This window comes from Nymphaea colorata, chromosome 7 (genome assembly GCF_008831285.2).
Source record: "Nymphaea colorata isolate Beijing-Zhang1983 chromosome 7, ASM883128v2, whole genome shotgun sequence".
NCBI lineage: Eukaryota > Viridiplantae > Streptophyta > Magnoliopsida > Nymphaeales > Nymphaeaceae > Nymphaea > Nymphaea colorata.
This window is the reverse complement of record NC_045144.1, coordinates 919,270-936,153: the sequence shown is the minus strand read 5'-3', so window position 1 is coordinate 936,153 and position 16,884 is coordinate 919,270. Positions and strand designations below refer to the sequence as shown.

Below are 16,884 nucleotides of genomic sequence, written 5' to 3'. Positions count from 1 at the left end.
TCGATCCCTTCGGATTTCTTGTTCAAGGTCTCCTACAGAAAATGGATGCTTGTCATTCCGTACACCAACAAAAGTTGAGAAGTCTCACAACCACTAGGTACACATACAACGACATAATCAGAATGACAAGTAAGTTCAAATGTCAACTTGGGCAGGGTGGCCTTGGGAATGTCTATAAAGGTTGACCAATGGCACACTGGTGGCTGTAAAGCTTATGGAAAAATCATATAATGATGGGGAAGAATTTTGTATTGAAGTTGCCACCATCGGTATGATTCACCATGTCAATGTGGTTCGCCTTCTTGGCTTTTGCGTCGAAGGGTCTTGAAGAGCACTTGTTTACGACTTCATGGAAAATGGTTCACTTGAGAAGTTTACTGACACCACAGTTGCAGGCCATTGCTTGTTGAGGGAAAGGCTATACGATATAGCACTAGACACTGCCAGGGGAATTGAGTATCTACAGCAAGGCTGTGACCGAAGAATCATCCACTTTGACATCAAGCCACATAACATTCTTCTAAACAGTGACTTTACACCAAAGATTTCTGATTTTTGGCCTAGCAAAATCATTTTGTAAGGAGAGAAACAGTGTAACTATTACAGAAGGCAAAGGCACAATCGGTTATATTGCTCCCGAATTATTTTATGGGAATTCCAAGCATGTCTCACATAAAACTGATGTTTCATAGCATTGGAATGCTACTGATGGCGGTGATTGGGATGAAAGAAAAGTTTGGTCCCACTGATGGGGCTTCTAGTGAAGGGTATTTTCCTCAATAGCCAGCAGGTGATTGCGATCAACACCACTTTTAGATTCTACAAAATGTCAGCCATTTTTTCGGAAGACGGTCAACTTTATCTGAGACGTGGAAGAACAGGGCACTGCTTTGCCTTTTTGAGGCGGGGTTGAGAAACATACACCAAGTTTTACGTGTGAAGCATAAATCCGTAAGCAAGAACTATGGTTCCTTGGATTAAAGCGTATTCTAGTTAATATCAGTCAATTCATCTTCCTTCGCTTCTACTTTCACCCATCAGCCCCTTCACTTAATTATCAATGCTTTCTACTCTAATATGCGTCCCCATCGAAATATCGGATTAAGATTCTCACTATTGCTGCCAATAGAGTGGAGACAGAGTAGATGTTGGGCTGTTGACCTTATTGTAGTATTGTTAAAAATTGAAAGGTATAACAAATGAAGTAGTGAACTGTGGGGATTCATCGATTCAACAGAATCGGCCATGAATTGCCAAATATATTATCTATTCAAAAAGTAAACGAACAATTGATTCAACAAACTCTGAACTCTGAGTGCAGCCCATCTCCCGCGACAGGTTGATGTTCCACGGAACCATTCTGAAAGACCGAGGGCGTTGAACTAGGCTGCCTCTCCCTCTGTTCAGACAGTTTGACGGTGAGTCCCGCTGTTATGCCTGCAACTCTTCAGAAAGGCAGTTTATGAAATTTTTAAAACTAAAGTGTTTCTCCAAAATATTTCGGTCAATTTTGAAAGTTTGTCGAGAGGGTAGGTTTATCGAGCCCTACCCATGTCTTTCCTTCTTCAGTGCGGACAGAATTGCTGCCCGTTAGGGCAGAGTCTTTGCTCGTGGAGAAGGCTCCTCTTCCTCTCGCAGAAGCTCTCCCGCAATGCAGCTGCTCATTCTCGTAGCGCATGTCTGCATCAGCTCCTCTTCCGCATCTCTGTCGAGGTAAGGCGCAGGCTTGCCTCTTTCTATCCGTTTCATTCTCACGTCTTCCTGTGTTTCCTGTCTGCCTTTCCCCAAATCGCAGCCCTAGTCGTCTTCTTCACCCGGGTCGTTTGAGATATGCTTTATCTTTGAAAAAGTAGATGATATTTGTTTCTAAGCCCAACTGATTGAGTCATTGAATATCATACGGTGGCCAAAATTTATTGGATCTTTGTTGCCTTTTCTGTATTTGAGGAACATTGTGATCACTATCCTCATTAGCTTGCTCACACAGGACGGTAAGGGTTCTCCTTGAGATTCAGACAAATCGCCGATTTGCAGAGGCAGACCCAGCTATGCATCCGGCTGCCCTCCTCTTTCCAAACCCTCTCCTCTTTTAAGTCTGCCCACTTCCATTTCCTTCGTATTAAAACATGTCATATCATATCATAGAGCTCTTGGCTCCCTTCACTTTGAACCCCACATAGGATTTGCCAAGTTGGACAAGTTTCATATACTAATAGGTAACTGAATTATGAGGATTGTTAATTTTGTTGGAGAACGTGCGCTGAAGGCTTCACTGGTTGTGTCCCTTCATTCCCAAACTTCTTCACCATGCACCTCTTTATTTCGCACCCATTCAAGAGCCAGAGCGGTTTCAATAGTTGAAAAATTTTTGAGGATCAGTCCCTGCTCACCTTCAATGTTAAGCACCTGTGTTCGTGTCCATTGATGGTAGCCGTTAGCCAAAGTGATTATCCATCTTCATTCTTCATTCTTCATTCTTCATTCTTCTCTCGTTGTGTATCATGACAAGAACCGATAAGCATCTGACCGGTTTATATCTACGTGTGAACTTGTGCTTGTGAATCTAGATTCTTTCAACAAACAATTGGTAGCAGAGCCAGTTAATGCCCTATATCATGTCTTCTTTGTTTGGAACCGTACTAGAGACCAGTAGATATCTGTCCACCGTACAGATCAACGACGGCATCTAACCGGCAGTCTCCCCCACATAGGGGATCTCTCTTTTTGTGCCCTTAAGCTCCTTTCTTTTATTAGAGACCTCATTGAAGCAGTAAATATGGTTAAACTGATGATAGAAAGATGATTCCTTGTTGTCTTCTTTCTGCTCCTCTTCCCTTTAATGATTATTAAATTGTCTCTCTTAATCTTTAAATACTGAAACCCCACCAATTGATCACAATTTTTTTTTTAAAATATAAAAAGCTATTGACCCACAGATCTCTTCTCACAGCGTTTCTCTACTGTGACTCCATTGTTAGGTACTGGAAAGGCTCAATCACTAGCATTTGCTCCAGTAGCAGATTTTCATATCCGAAAGGGCACTTATATATATATATGTACATATACATACATTCATACATACAAATGTTTGAATATGTTAATGTGAAAATAAAGAAACATTGAAGGGCTGATGTGGGCAGTTCATATGTGGCTCCGTCACTGATTTGCATTCAGTTTCAATCAGTATGGATGGTTTTTCAGTCTTTGCTCCTGGATCTCATTCTAATGCATTAGTTTTGCGGTATTACGATTTGTTGGATGCTCTTTTAAGAATTTTGAAATTTTAATTAGAAAGCCGTTTTTATATTTAAATGTTAACATAAATACAGTAAAATACTATTGGCTTGTATGATCAAAGTATCAAAATAAAAAAGGCTGCATATTGTTAAAGTCAATGCATTATAGCAGATGTGATCATCTCGCTATCAAAATTGTTGCTGTCAGCCTGTGACCTATTGGTCACAGCGACACCTTCTAGCTATGAACTAGCGTGCTTTGGAAAAGGGTCTCCTTACAACTTGGATGTTATATGAATATCGGACTTTCCTACGTTGTCGCTTTTCTTTGTTGGCTGCTAAATACCTTCATCTGTTTAGTTATAATTGGGCCTGTCTATTGTACTTCCTAGCATTAATGACATTTTTGGCTTTCAAATCGTATGGTTTCTTCCCCTATTCTTGACTAGTTCTAAATATTGCTTAGATCTTTCCTATAATTCTACTTTTCTTGTATTTGCAGTTATGACTTGTGACCTAATTCTGCTGATGGCGGGTCAAATTTGTTGTGAGAAAGGGAAGGCTCAATGAGGCAGAGCATTGTTGTAGACAGGCTTTAGCAGTCGTTATCGGGTATGCATTTTTTTCCTTTTTTTCTTTCTTTCCTTCTTAATTGGTGGACTGCACTTGTCTAAGACAGTCTTATTGTCAAAAAATGTTTCCCCTTAATGCAGCACCAATTAATTGTCAAGGTAACCTTTGGGAATACGATGAAGGTTGATGGTCCATTACAAGAAGTGAGTTACTCTGTTCTTTGAAGAGGAAATCTGTTTTCTATAAATTCTATAGAATAACATAGTGTGATTTCTTCTTTTTATTTGTATTATTTGTGCCCTGTGTGCTTGAGTGTTGTATATTCATCTTTGGTGCAAGCATTTTGTGTTTTGATATTCTTGCATGTGATTATAGTTTTCTGAAATTTGTGGGTTTTTTACTGACCTTTAATAGTTTAATTAGGAAAAATTGTTTTTGAGAACTTTTATTTTGTTCTACTTTGTACAGAAATTGGGAAGAATAAAAAAATACCAAAATTGTTCAATAATTCTGAATTTTGGTTTTCTAAAATCCTCTACTTCTGTAGGGTAAAAAAATCCTTAGTTTTCATATCGGTTCTTTACAATATAATGTCTTTTTAACCCAGATTTGTGAACCTGTCAGAAGTCGAAAAGTCTGCCTCTTACTCAGTCTACCCATCTTGTTTTGCATTCACCCATCTCTTTAGAGAGTAGAGTTCATGCCTCCTCGTGATATACCATTTGATGTCAAGAACAGTTGTAAAGTAAAAAAAAATTTAATTTTGTTTAAAAACATTTTAAAAATGTCTTCGCTCATAATGATATGTCTTTGCTTTACTCTTAGTATCTTCTCGAGTAGGAGAAACTTTCATGTCTTTGTTGTCAAGCAATGGAAGAGGAAAGCTGAAAAAATCCTGGATCTGAACAGTAAGGAAAACTCCTATGAAGCTGAGAAAGTTAAGACTAGGAAATGCTATTGACTCTGGTGTTCAAACATTTGCAAGGATTTAACATGAATATATACTGAGAGAGAAGCCACAATGCTCTGTAAGATCTTGGCAGGTAGCAAAATGAGTGTTGAGAGATGGGCTCAGGGCTTGTGTAGTTGTTCCTCTGAGTCAGTAATCAAGAGTACCGGGTAGGCATAAAGCTGATTTATGTCTATTTCACGAAAATAATGACTTACGAACCTTTGCCTCGTCGAAAACCCATAAGGTGAAGCGGGTTGGACATCTGACAAAGCTACACATAACAACCAAAGCGGTGGAGCTTCGTAGTAACCTTTGAGGTGGTGAGGTATTCCCTTGAAGGTGAAGGTCGGCCTGAAAAAAAAAATCAAAGAAAAAAAAAAGCAAAAAGCTAAATGCAAAAGAAAGAAAAACAAAAAAACTAAGAAAAAACAAAAACAAAAGGTGCCTGCCAAGAGATGAAAGACATGAAGTTTGAACTCGTAGGAATTGAATGTAACGATCTTTTGTGGATGTGCGAATTTGGGGTCAATATCTGCTCCTTTTTTTTATTAGCTAAGATGTCGAGGATGATTCCTTTGTGGTCACATTTTGGAAATTGAAAGATATCCCTTCTAGAGGTTCGACGACATTGATGCAAAATGAATCCAAATCCTTGTATGGTACTATGGATAAGTGAATGACATATTACTTGCACAACACGAGCACTCAAGCTTATGAGTTAAAGTGATAATTTTGAACTATTTCAAAGTCAAAATTTGACATCTTTGGTTATATTTGGAGGTTTTCTTGCCATACGAGGAACTAACCAATCCCCTTTGGTCTTGAAAGGTGTTTGCCATTTCATTAACAAACTACTAGTCCATTCATGGAATAGATGGAACTCTTCAAACCTAGTTCACTTGTGCTGAATGTGACAATTTGTCCATCTTTTCCTTTGTCTTAGGAGAGGCACATCATTTGGGAACCTGACCCATAATTCCATCTTAACCGAGTGTCTTCAACCCGTTGAAATGTCTTTATCCTGTTTTTCAAAGACATAACCTAGACTTAGGGTTGAGGCTATCATGGAAGATCTCTTATCTGTTTTCAAAAGAACTGGTCAATTTTGAACTGTGACGTTTTTGAAAAGTTCTATCCTTTGAAGTTGCATGAATTTTGTTCTTGGCTTCATCTAATATTTGTCTTGGCTTGCAATACATGGTTTTGCAAAATGAGGTGGAATTATTCTTCATCGCCACCAACTACCCACCCGTGCCTTTGCTTCGACAGTTGGGTCCTTTATGGTTTCAGACCAGGTTAGTATTCAGTTTCTTCTTGTGTCATGTTAGTTGAGTGTTATGGATATTTATCATATTTTGACTAATATGTGTTTTGTTTATCCATAAATGAGGGCAGTATTCAGCATTGGGGAAACTGTGGCTTATGGGCCCACTGTTCAAATGTGCATATATTGTGTTTTTATTTTCAGAGCTAACATGTCAATTCATACAGTTAAAAGCATGCTTTCTTTTTGTCCTCATAGCTAAATCTTAGTTATGAGATCTAATTGCAGGACTTGCCTTTGGTTGCTCAATTTTATTGCAGGTGGGACATTTGCATTGTACTCACTGATATGCAAGCATGTAAAGCTCTGTCTTCTTCCAAACCAATTTTCATCTGATGCTCGTATCAAGTTCAACTAAAGGTGCCACCTCCACAGCTTGGGATGTCAATAACGATTAAAGAAAGGAGGTATGTGAGCTTCATTGTCACTGAAAAGGATGTTCTCGTTTGTTCTTGTTGGTACTTGACAGAAGTGTCCACTGTCTTTTGATGTCATTGTTGAACTTCTCCAAGATAGTAAGGGTTCAACTAGATATAGGATTTTAATGCTACTATGTTACTATGTTCTAATTTCAGTTTGTTTTTGACTTTTTTTGTGGAACAGGCAATTGCTTTATAGATTACCACAATTATGGTGTGGCTATGAATTATTTTTTCCTCCAAAATATTTCACACATTTGATGTAGAAGGTTTGCAGTCATATGGGTTCAAGCTGGACTTTGGCAAGTTCTTGTATGAAAACCCTTGTATTATAACAAATTTTTTTCCCTGTACACCTGCAAATCTAATTATGAAGGAAAATGAAGAAATTGAAGAAACATGAGAAAGTGACTTAAAGTAGAAGAGACCATATTCTCCATATAGGATGTATGAAGCAAATTCTTGTTTGTTCTTACAAATGATATGTGCCTCATAGGGAGAGTTACTTATGCAAGTTTTTTGTCCATGCAGTTGATTGCCACAACTTCTCTTTTCCAGGGGGGGACTCCTCATCTCCTGAACACTGAAGGCTGCTTTTGAAAATTGCCATAAGCACAACTTTCCATTTTGCTCCTATTTTCTTTCTGCTGTGAGCATCTGTGAATGGTCTATTTGTCATGACCAGTGACCACTTTAATGATGCTGCAACAGAAGATGCCAGATATTAGGGACTGTTTGGCCTTCATCTTGATCAAAAGAGAAACAGATTATGAATTGTAGCTATGGATCAAATTGCTGGCAAACTATGGTGGATGTAGACTTGCCATTTATCACTTTTTTGTTATTTTCTCAAGTCTTTTAAGATTTTTCTTATTCATATATTATTTATTTTTTGACAAAAGTAGATAATATTTGTTTCTAAGCCCAACTGATTGAGTCTTTGAATCAGCCAATTCACCAAATGGGCACCCTAACCAATTTGATTCACAGTGAGATTTTTATAACACTGATTAAGACTTGATTGGAAAAGTGCTCATTGGCAGCCAAGGTACAAGCATCTCCCTCTTTCATTTCCGTTAGAAATGAGGGCTGGCCAAAAAGCCCAACAAAACAACACTAAGTGGGATTATAAGGGGGAAACCCACCTAGGGTACCGAGCCACTCTCGGTTCTCGTGCCCATGGGACTGGGTCCATATCCAGACCCGGTTCCCTTACACAAGATATTCTAACACTATTATATTTGATTTGCTCATTTTTCTTTTTCCTAAGTCAAAGTTACATGGACTCTCCAGAAAAGTTGTTGCACCCGAGTTAATATGACTCAACTGTGCATGAAGCGATCGAACAATTTTCTTTCCTTTTTGTTGAAGTATTGATAGAATCATAGTTTATTAGTTGTTAATTGGTTATTTTGTGTATACACTTTAATTGTCCTATTTAGGTGTCATGTATTCGTTTCTTGAGTTCCATGCACTTGGCCTTATTGTGTTGCTGGTCCATCTGATAATCCATAGTGTCAGAGTCCCAACTATTTGTTCACTTTCTATGTTGTTTCTACTGCGTGCTTCTTGTCCATCTATCAAGGATGACATGGATAACAAATAAGAGGGCATTTTCCTGCTGTTATTCTTTCAACATTTGCGAGCTAAGAAAAGTAGTTCTGTCATCAATTGAGATTTGTAATGTGGAAGTTGTGGGAGCCTGGGAGGTTATAATGTTCCTTTGGTGTTCTAGTGGAAGAAAATGGTACAGATGCTGCTTGCATGTTTCATATTCTTTCTTGTGATAAAATTATCTTTATTTCTTCATTTATCTTGTTGCAGTTGTCTCTCAGTTATTTCTCTAAAATTAGGATATGCTTCTTGGAACTTTAACTGTAGTTTAACAAGTCCTTTTTCAGTACCAATTTTTCTCTTGAAAGGGTCCATGTACATAATGTGTTGCTGGTTCCTGTTGTTTCTCATGCATCTTTTGTTTATGGTTGCTTTAATTTTTACTTGACTATTTGTATCAGGGATAAATTGATGAATACATTTAGAGACCATTTGGTACTCCTAGATAGCAGCATAGGTTTTAGGGATTAGAGTGGTCATGAGCGATGCTGCTATTCTTCAATATTATCTTACTAGCTCTAGCCTACTGACCAGGTAGTGGTTTTCCTGTTTTAGTAGCATGACATTATCTATGTGGCATTATGTTCATCAGGCTCAAACACATTGCTCAGTTCTGCAAGTGCTGCATACTCTTTGCTGGTTAATTTTCATATGTGGTAACCACTTGCGGCTACAAAAAATAGATGGCACATCACTTGTATAGAATACATACATTGCCTATTGGCCTTTGAGCAGACCGAAGTCTTCATAATACATACATTGCGCACTGGCCTTTGAGGAATCCGAAGTCTTCATATGTAGAGTTAATTTGGTCCATTAGTCCTGGAGCAATTCTAGGCTCTAATAGTCGTTCTACACTAAGTCAACGGCCAATGATGGTATAGTATTGTCCCTATTGTCTTGATATATCAAATAATAGTTGTCTAGAGAGTCATTCCTTAGTTTTGATGTGGCTTGTTGTAGCATTAATTTAGTTGTGTCTTTTTGGTTGATAAAAGTCGAAAGCACTTTTGTTTTACTTTTAGTGTCCCACATGGTTGCGGTTGCTGTTCTTGAAATGTGTTTTCAAAATCATGAATAAATGTTTCATGTGTTTCTAAAGATCCTATCAACAGTAATAACTTTGCCTCCTTTTTTGGGAGTAAATTCCCTATTTTTAGAAATTTACCTGATTCTTTTTGTATTTTCTTAATTTTTGTGCTGCTGAATTTTATTCCTGATTGGACATTGATGATAGGTTTTCTTTTTCGGTACAGGGTGAGAGATACATGTCCCATCGTTTGTTGTGGTCTGTAAAGAATCGTTTTGGATCCACCGATGAGGTTGGTCTAAAAGACTCCCTTCAGACATGAAATTTGACCATTGTGGTGCATCAATGAAAGTTTTTAATTGATTTTGAGGATTAAAAAATGTGGCCTGATGAAACATTGACATTTCCTATGAGTTTGAATTTTTGAATACCATAAATGCCTGTTGGCAGTACTCTGAGGCATTTCCTCATGACAATAGCGTGTCAAGTGTTGGTCAAATAGGCAAAATGGAAACTGTTGACTTACAGTGCATAAAGGGTAATCTGTAGCTTCATTTGCATGGAGGGTAACCTGTTTGACCTGTGTCCCTTACAAATGCACATGCGGTGCATAAATGTGCTATTGAGGGTTCTATATATGACTGCTCAAAATTGTTTGTGGATGATAAATTATCATGGTTCATAGATCTTCACCACTGTAAGTTCTGTTAATAGAACATTTTTCCTTCTCAGCTTGGGGTATTTGAAATGTCCCAGTCTGGTCTTCAAGCTGCTTCAAATCCAAATGAGATCTTCTTAAGTGAGAATAATTGTAATTCAGAAGTTTTAGCAGGCTTAGCCATCTCTGTCATTATTGATGGATCTCGGATCTTTCTCCTGGAGGTGCAGGTATTCTCGGACATGCCTCATCAATGTGCTGGTTCAAATTTTCGTTTATACATTTTCACAGGAGTGAATTTCATGATACAGTTCTTTTCTGTGATTGAACAACATGATGTCCGGATGGTTCTGCTCTTTGGGTAGCTACTTCACTATATTGCCCTTTCTTCGTGGTTATGAAGAGGTTTTGATTTCTGTTCTATATTTGATCATGTGCATGGATCTTACATACATCCTATTTGTTCCATTTGCATATGCAATGCAACTTTTTTTCTTCTCAAATAACGATAGATTAGCACTGCAAATGTGGATTTTTTTTTCTACTCAATTGCAAATGCAGATGTTTCTTTTTCCTCTAGTCAGATCATTTGTGGTACCTATAGTTATGAGCTGCTGTCTGGTAGGCCTCTGACCTGCATTAGTAACTGTCTCTGATGAGAATATGTAGAACATATAGGCCTGATGAGAACAGGCCTCTGACAGGACTGTTCCAGAGAGAGAGAGAGAGAGAGAGAGAGAGAGAGAGAGAGAGAGAGAGAGAGAGAGAGACGGAGAGAGAGGGAGAGAGAAGCATAAGGAGGAGGGAGTGAATCATGGAAGGAGTAGGGGCTAAAGTGGTTAGGTTCAAAGCAAGAGGAGAATGTTATGGTTGACCTGGGCCAGGTTGGTTCTGCTGCTTCTGCACTGCTTACCCATAGGCCATAACTGGCCTCCTCTATTCAAATTGTTGTGGTCAGATAGGCATGTCTTAAGTCTTAACCTGTGCAAAGTGTATCTCTGCCTCAAATAATCTGCTGACTGTTTTGTTTTGTAAATGTGCTTCATCGGGTCCACATTCCTTCTTCCTTTTTTTGTTATTTTTCTGAGCTGCTCTAACTCCTTATATCAGATATGCTGTGAGACATGGCTTAAAGCTTGGTGTAGGCTGCTTGGACCTAAACGCCTAAATAAAAATATTTAGCTTAAACCCATAAGTCTGTAACATATCAAGCATGATGGTGTTTGCAATATTTGCTAGTATAGTATGTGGTATTGTAGTGTTTTATTATGAAATCCTTGTGTGAGTAGAGCTAGGGGCTCTTATTTCACCAAATTGTTCCTTTATGTGCTTTTGTTACAACTTACAGTCTTACACTACACACAGAAGAAGCTTAATTATCAGAAGGTTCATTGGAAATCAGTTTATCAATTCAAGAAATGGAGTTTCGTCAAAAGACAACCTGTTGCTTGGCCAATCAATATTTATACTCTATAGTGACTATACATTACTTGGAGGGAAAGAAATCTAATGACAAGGAATCGCTGAAAATTATCTAAAATACGATGTTTTTGTTTTAAGTCACATGAGTACATGTGATCTTACCACCTATCCATGTCGATATGTGAATAAGGTGACAAAGGTACGGCTGTATAGGCTGTATTTTAAAACAAAAAAAATTATATTTTGATACTTAATTTTTTCTTTAATTTTGATTTTTCCCTTCTTTTTTATTTTTCTTCCATCAAGATTCTATATTTTCTTCTCATTTTTCATTAAGTTTGAGATTTTTTGTGGATTGACCTCACACCCTTCCTCAGGGCAATGGGAAGCTCGTCATTTTCTTTTTCAACCTCATCTTGAGTCTTCCAGGGAAGGAATGGCATTGGGATTGGAATTAGACCTCGCACCACAAGTCACCTCCTCTGTCCGAGCACCTCGTCTAGAGTAGACCTGTCCAAACAAACGAAGGCCTTCCTTCTCAGTCCCGGTGTTACACCCTTTCTCCTTCTCAGGCATATCAACAACTGTGAGAGGTTTTGAACATCCTTTCTCCCTTTCATACCCATAATCAACTGTGATAGGTTCTTCTTTCTTGTAATCCAAGAAGTCTGTAAATTGAATCTCTTGACTCTGAGAATACTCTTCCCTAACCACAGACTTCTCCTCCTAAAGAGTATTCTCACAAAAGTAAGATGCATGTTCCAAAAAGGTAACATCCCTTGTAACATAAACTCGACCAGTAGTAGGATCAAGACATCTATACCCTTTCTGAGTGGAAGAATACCCAACAAACACACCCTTGATAGACCGGGGGTCAAGTTTCTTAACATTTGGACTGTGATCATGAATAAAACACACACAACCAAACACACGAGGGGGGAGAAGAAAAGGTTGACGACTTCCCGGAAGTAAGGAATGAGGAGTCCGACCATTCAGTACACGACTGGGCATGCGGTTGATGAGGTACACACTAGTAAGAACTGCATCACCCCAATAGTGTTTGGGAAGATTTCTCTGAAACAAAAGGGCTATGGTGACATTAAGGAGCTGGCGGTTCTTCCTCTCAGCCACCTCGTTTTGAGGGGGGGTATAACTACAGGACGTCTTATGAACAATCCCCCTTTTTCGAAGAAAATTCTCAACTGACTGACACATATACTCACGGGCATTATCTGATCGAAAAGTTTTAACATTTCCACCATATTGAGTTTGCACAAGAAGAATGAACGTCTCTATGATTTAAAGTACCTCACTGCGATCTTTTAACAAGTACACAAAGGTGGTCCTAGAGAAGTCATCAATAAAAGTAATAAAATATTGAAACCCTTGACGGGTATGAATTCTCAAAGGCCCCCACACTTCAGAGTAAACCAAGGAAAAAACTTCATTAACACAACTAGTAGAAATAGGGTACGAAGCCCTCACATGTTTGGCAAACTGACATACATCACAAGAAATCAAAGACAAATTCATAGTGGAACACAAATCGGAAAACAACTGTTTTAAAATCCCAAAAGGTTAATGCCGAAGGCATTCATGCCAATACAAAAAGGACTGAAGACAATCTTCTCTTCACTTTTCTGTCTTGCTAATCACTGTCATAAGAGCCGTGGCCACTCGTATGAGAAGACGATATAAGCCATCAGACGCCAAACCAATCCCAATCCTCTTCCCTATCACCAAGTCCTGCAAAACACAACGATTTATAGAGAAAATGAGGTCACAATTCAGCTCTTTAGTAAGTTTACTAACTGATAAGAGATTTAAGGGAAACTGAGGGACATGTAATGCTCCTCGCACATGAAATTTGTCAAACAAGGACAGACTCCCTTCTCCAGCCACAAAGGTAGAGGAACCATCTGCGAGGGATAATTCGTTTCCTACCAGAAGCCAATTTATACTCATGAAACAATTTAGGGTTACCTGTCATGTGGTGAGTAGCACCAGTGTCAACAATCCATTCTCCCAAGTAGGAGTTACCTATATCCCCTACGATGGCAAGAGCATGATTAGCCTTCGTTTCATATGATGTCTCGGCCGGATTGACATCGATCCGACCCAAATAGGCTGCAGTTCACGAAGCTGTTCAGCAGAAATGGAGGCCTTGCATCCACTAGAGTTGGTATCCTCCGACACAGGCATCTTCCCACTAGAAGATCTCACCCTGTTATCCCGTTTTTCTGGATGAAGATCCCAACGGAAATCCACAGTATGGCCAGTCTTCTTGCAATGAGTGCATCTACGAAGAGGTTTGGGAGCACTACCCAGACCAGGACTAACAAGTGCAGATCTCTCATTATAAGGTATGTGATCCCTCTTCCCCCAGGGGGACAAGTCTTCTCTGTTCTTCAGCCTCAACATGGGAGTAGACATCTTCGATACTGAAGGATTCCTCAGAGTTAAGAATCTGACTCCTGATATTTTCAAATTCATCATTTAGCCCTACTAAGAACAGGAATATCCTATTCTCCCATTCTTTTGCAACGTACTGCATCTGGTTGTCATGACAGTGCCAAGTAGCCTTGGAATGGTAGTCAAGATCCTCCCATTTGGATTTTAGAGCTGCATAGAAATCTGTGACCGAGACATTCCCTTGCCTGAGAGCATACACATCCTTCATCAGTTGATACACACGAACCTTCCTCTTCTTCTTGGCATACATTTGTTCCAACATGATCCACATATCTCTCACAGTCTTCTTACGAAGAATGAGAGATTAAATATCAGACGAGACTGAATTAACAATCCAATTTTTGACTTGGTTGTCCTCAAGAAACCAAGTATCCCAAGCTATATACTGTTCGCAGCAGGTTCAACCTTACTCCCATTCACATATGCAATACGGCCTCGACCAGCTATTCCCATGGTGATGGCGGCAGCCCACTTAAGATAATTTTCCTTAGTAAGGCGAATGGTAGTGACTTGAAGAGGAATACTCTCGGTTCTATAAGCCACAGCTTCATTCTAAACAGTGTTGATGGTCAACGAGGAAGAGGCTGCCATAATTGCAGACCTGCCTTACAAAGGGGGCAAAAAGAAACAGAGCGGCAAAACATGGACAGCAAAAAGGGAACAAATGGGCCAAAAACAGGAACTCCACCATAGCAGAACCAGGGGCTGAACAGAAACAACCTGCCGTGCGATGGAGTAATGTCGGGCGAGGCAGCCGGTGGCAGCAGAGTTTCCAGGCGATGCAGTCAGGTGGTGGCGGTAGGAACAGAGCACAGAGTGGTGACGTTAGGCACTGGCAGAGGCGACAGCGGCAGTCTCGGGCGATGCTCTTCGAAGGGCGAAGAGAAAAAATCTCGGGCGCAGAAGGTGCACTGTCGGGCACAGCAACCTTCGCCTGAGTCCAACAAAACTTCACAGCGGCAAGCAGGACAGAAACAGAGAGTCACCAGAATAGAGAGACGCCGAAACTCCAGACGGCGTCGAGTGCATCGCCAAACTCCAATAGTGTCGAGTGCATCGCTGGAAGAGACGCCGGAACTCCACGATGTCAGGCGATGACCAACGTCGGGCAGCGAATAGTAACGGCACGTGATTGGAACCGTCAGGCAATGGGCAATGAACAGTACCGGCACAAGTCCTCCTCTCACACGGCCACAACAGAAACAAAAACGCGAATCAGACACGCCAGAACTTCACGACTCTGATACCATGTAGGAACACGAGGATCAAGAACAAAGGAATACGATGAACACGATGTAACGTGGAAAAACCCTCAGCAAGAGGAAAAAAAAAACCACGGACGAGGAGGAACTGGAGCCCACTAGCAACCAGACTCTCTCTCTCTTAAGATTTCATTAACAACTCAAAATTAGGGTTACAAGCCTTAAGTAAGGCCCAACAAGGGCTACACGATGGATCGGGTATGGATCCAGACCTGGTCCTGAAACCCATTTAACATGCTTCAACAGTACTGTTAAAATTTAGAAACAGCAAACTACTTGAAATTCAATGTTGTTGTGCTACTCCTTTTTCTTGCTTAATGTGCTAATCTCATTATTCAAGAAGATAAATGATGTTGACAGCTCCGTGTGAGACATATCTTCTGACAGTAATAGCCTGCAGATATTGACTTCCATGGGTTTTCTAGGAGCAAACTTCCTTTGAGGCCTGAAACTTGCTGTACAATCAGCTTTACCTTGTTAAAGCTTGTCCAATGGCTTGTCTGAATACTGTTAAAGTGATGCTCTAATGAAGCTTGCTTTTACCTCTCCTTGACCATACTTGATTTTTAGGCTAGACCATTGGTTCCACAGATCCTAACCAGTTTTGGAAACTTAAAATGTCTTTTAAGTCAAAACTCCACTAGTAGATGGAACTGTGTCTTTCAAGTCAGAACTGTACTAGTTGATGGAACTCATTAATTCAAAGTTGATTTGGGTGTCCACAAAAGCTCATCATTAGACGACCCTTTTGAGCTTTTCTGTGCGGGTGGAAGGACTCTTCTAAGTTATTTGGTTCAGATTCTCAGAATAGTTATAAAAGCTCTGGGACCAAATTGCAATAAATGTTTTTAATTATGTTCTAATTCTTTCTATCAATTAATTTGTGCATTCTCTTTAAAGAAATTTGATTATTCATGCCATGAAGAATATGTGCCAACTTCGTGAAATTTCTTTCATAGGCCATTTTTGAATGTTGTTAGCGGTATGAAGTTGACAGAGACAGCTGGGGATCTTGCAATTGCAGCTGCTATTTGCAGTAGGTATGTATTTCTTGATCATCTTGTTACGAGCAAAACTCTTGTTACTCTTTCCATGGATGGCACTGAATTCTGATCGAATGATTATTTTCTCATACTGTTTTCTGGAAATGTGCTGATAGCTTTTGGAGTTTCTAATACCTAAAATGTAGCTTTTATCGGAGAAGTGGAGAAGTGGTCTTGGTGGCGAGCTTCGAACGGTATGTGTTTAGAATTGTGTACATTATAATTGCATCCTTTTCTTTTTGTCATTTAAATGACAATGAAAATGGTTTCATTTTAACATACATAAATGTTACCCTTAAAACATTATTAAAAATATTTCAAACTTGTTTAAGATTATGATTGAGAATGTTGAATAGCACTGTGTTGACATGTACTGTGCGGACAGCAACCTCTCCATCTGTTCTCTAGAAAGGTTTTACGATCAAAGTTTTTGGATGTTCCTATTCTGTATCAATCAATCTGTTCTTTTCGATGATATCATCTGACAATCATATAGGAATACCTTGATAACATCAATGAACTTGGCCAAGGGAATCTGTTCATAGTAAAGAGATTTCTAACGCATGGTACCATGCCAATCCTAACCTGTTTGCCCTCTTTTGTGTTAAGATATGAGGTGCACTCTTAACAGTTAACATTGAAACATGTCCACGGTCCTTAGCCTTCTGATTGTTCAGCTATCTTTGATGCTTGGCATCATGACTTAGTAGATTGCATACATACTTCAACGTTGAAAATATCATGCTCTCATTATATCTAAATGCTGATTTTTTGTAAATCCTTAATGTTGAGCTGTTTGTCCATTTATATTTCTCTAGTTCTTTTGTTTTTTAGAAATTAACGTGAATTTTATGTGAGCAATCGACTAGATCTCTTGCT

At 39.3% G+C, this 16,884-nt stretch overlaps 1 long non-coding RNA gene across 5 annotated transcripts; it reads left to right on the top strand.

Moving 5' to 3' along the window:
* The first annotated feature begins 1,268 nt into the window (after positions 1-1,268).
* On the top strand, positions 1,269-15,876 carry LOC116258089 (uncharacterized). Of its 5 annotated transcripts, none has more exons than XR_007573762.1 (9): positions 1,269-1,418; positions 1,570-1,713; positions 3,739-3,848; positions 3,950-4,012; positions 5,977-6,056; positions 6,346-6,492; positions 6,689-6,951; positions 7,036-9,440; positions 9,881-15,876. It is a non-coding gene; the product is annotated as an uncharacterized LOC116258089 (long non-coding RNA). The 5 variants fall into 5 exon arrangements; XR_007573763.1 differs by lacking the exon at positions 6,689-6,951 and having other exon boundaries at positions 1,273-1,418; positions 9,881-9,947; positions 10,037-15,876; XR_007573761.1 differs by lacking the exon at positions 6,689-6,951 and having other exon boundaries at positions 1,273-1,418; positions 9,881-10,036; positions 10,118-15,875.
* Positions 15,877-16,884: the final 1,008 nt, after the last annotated feature.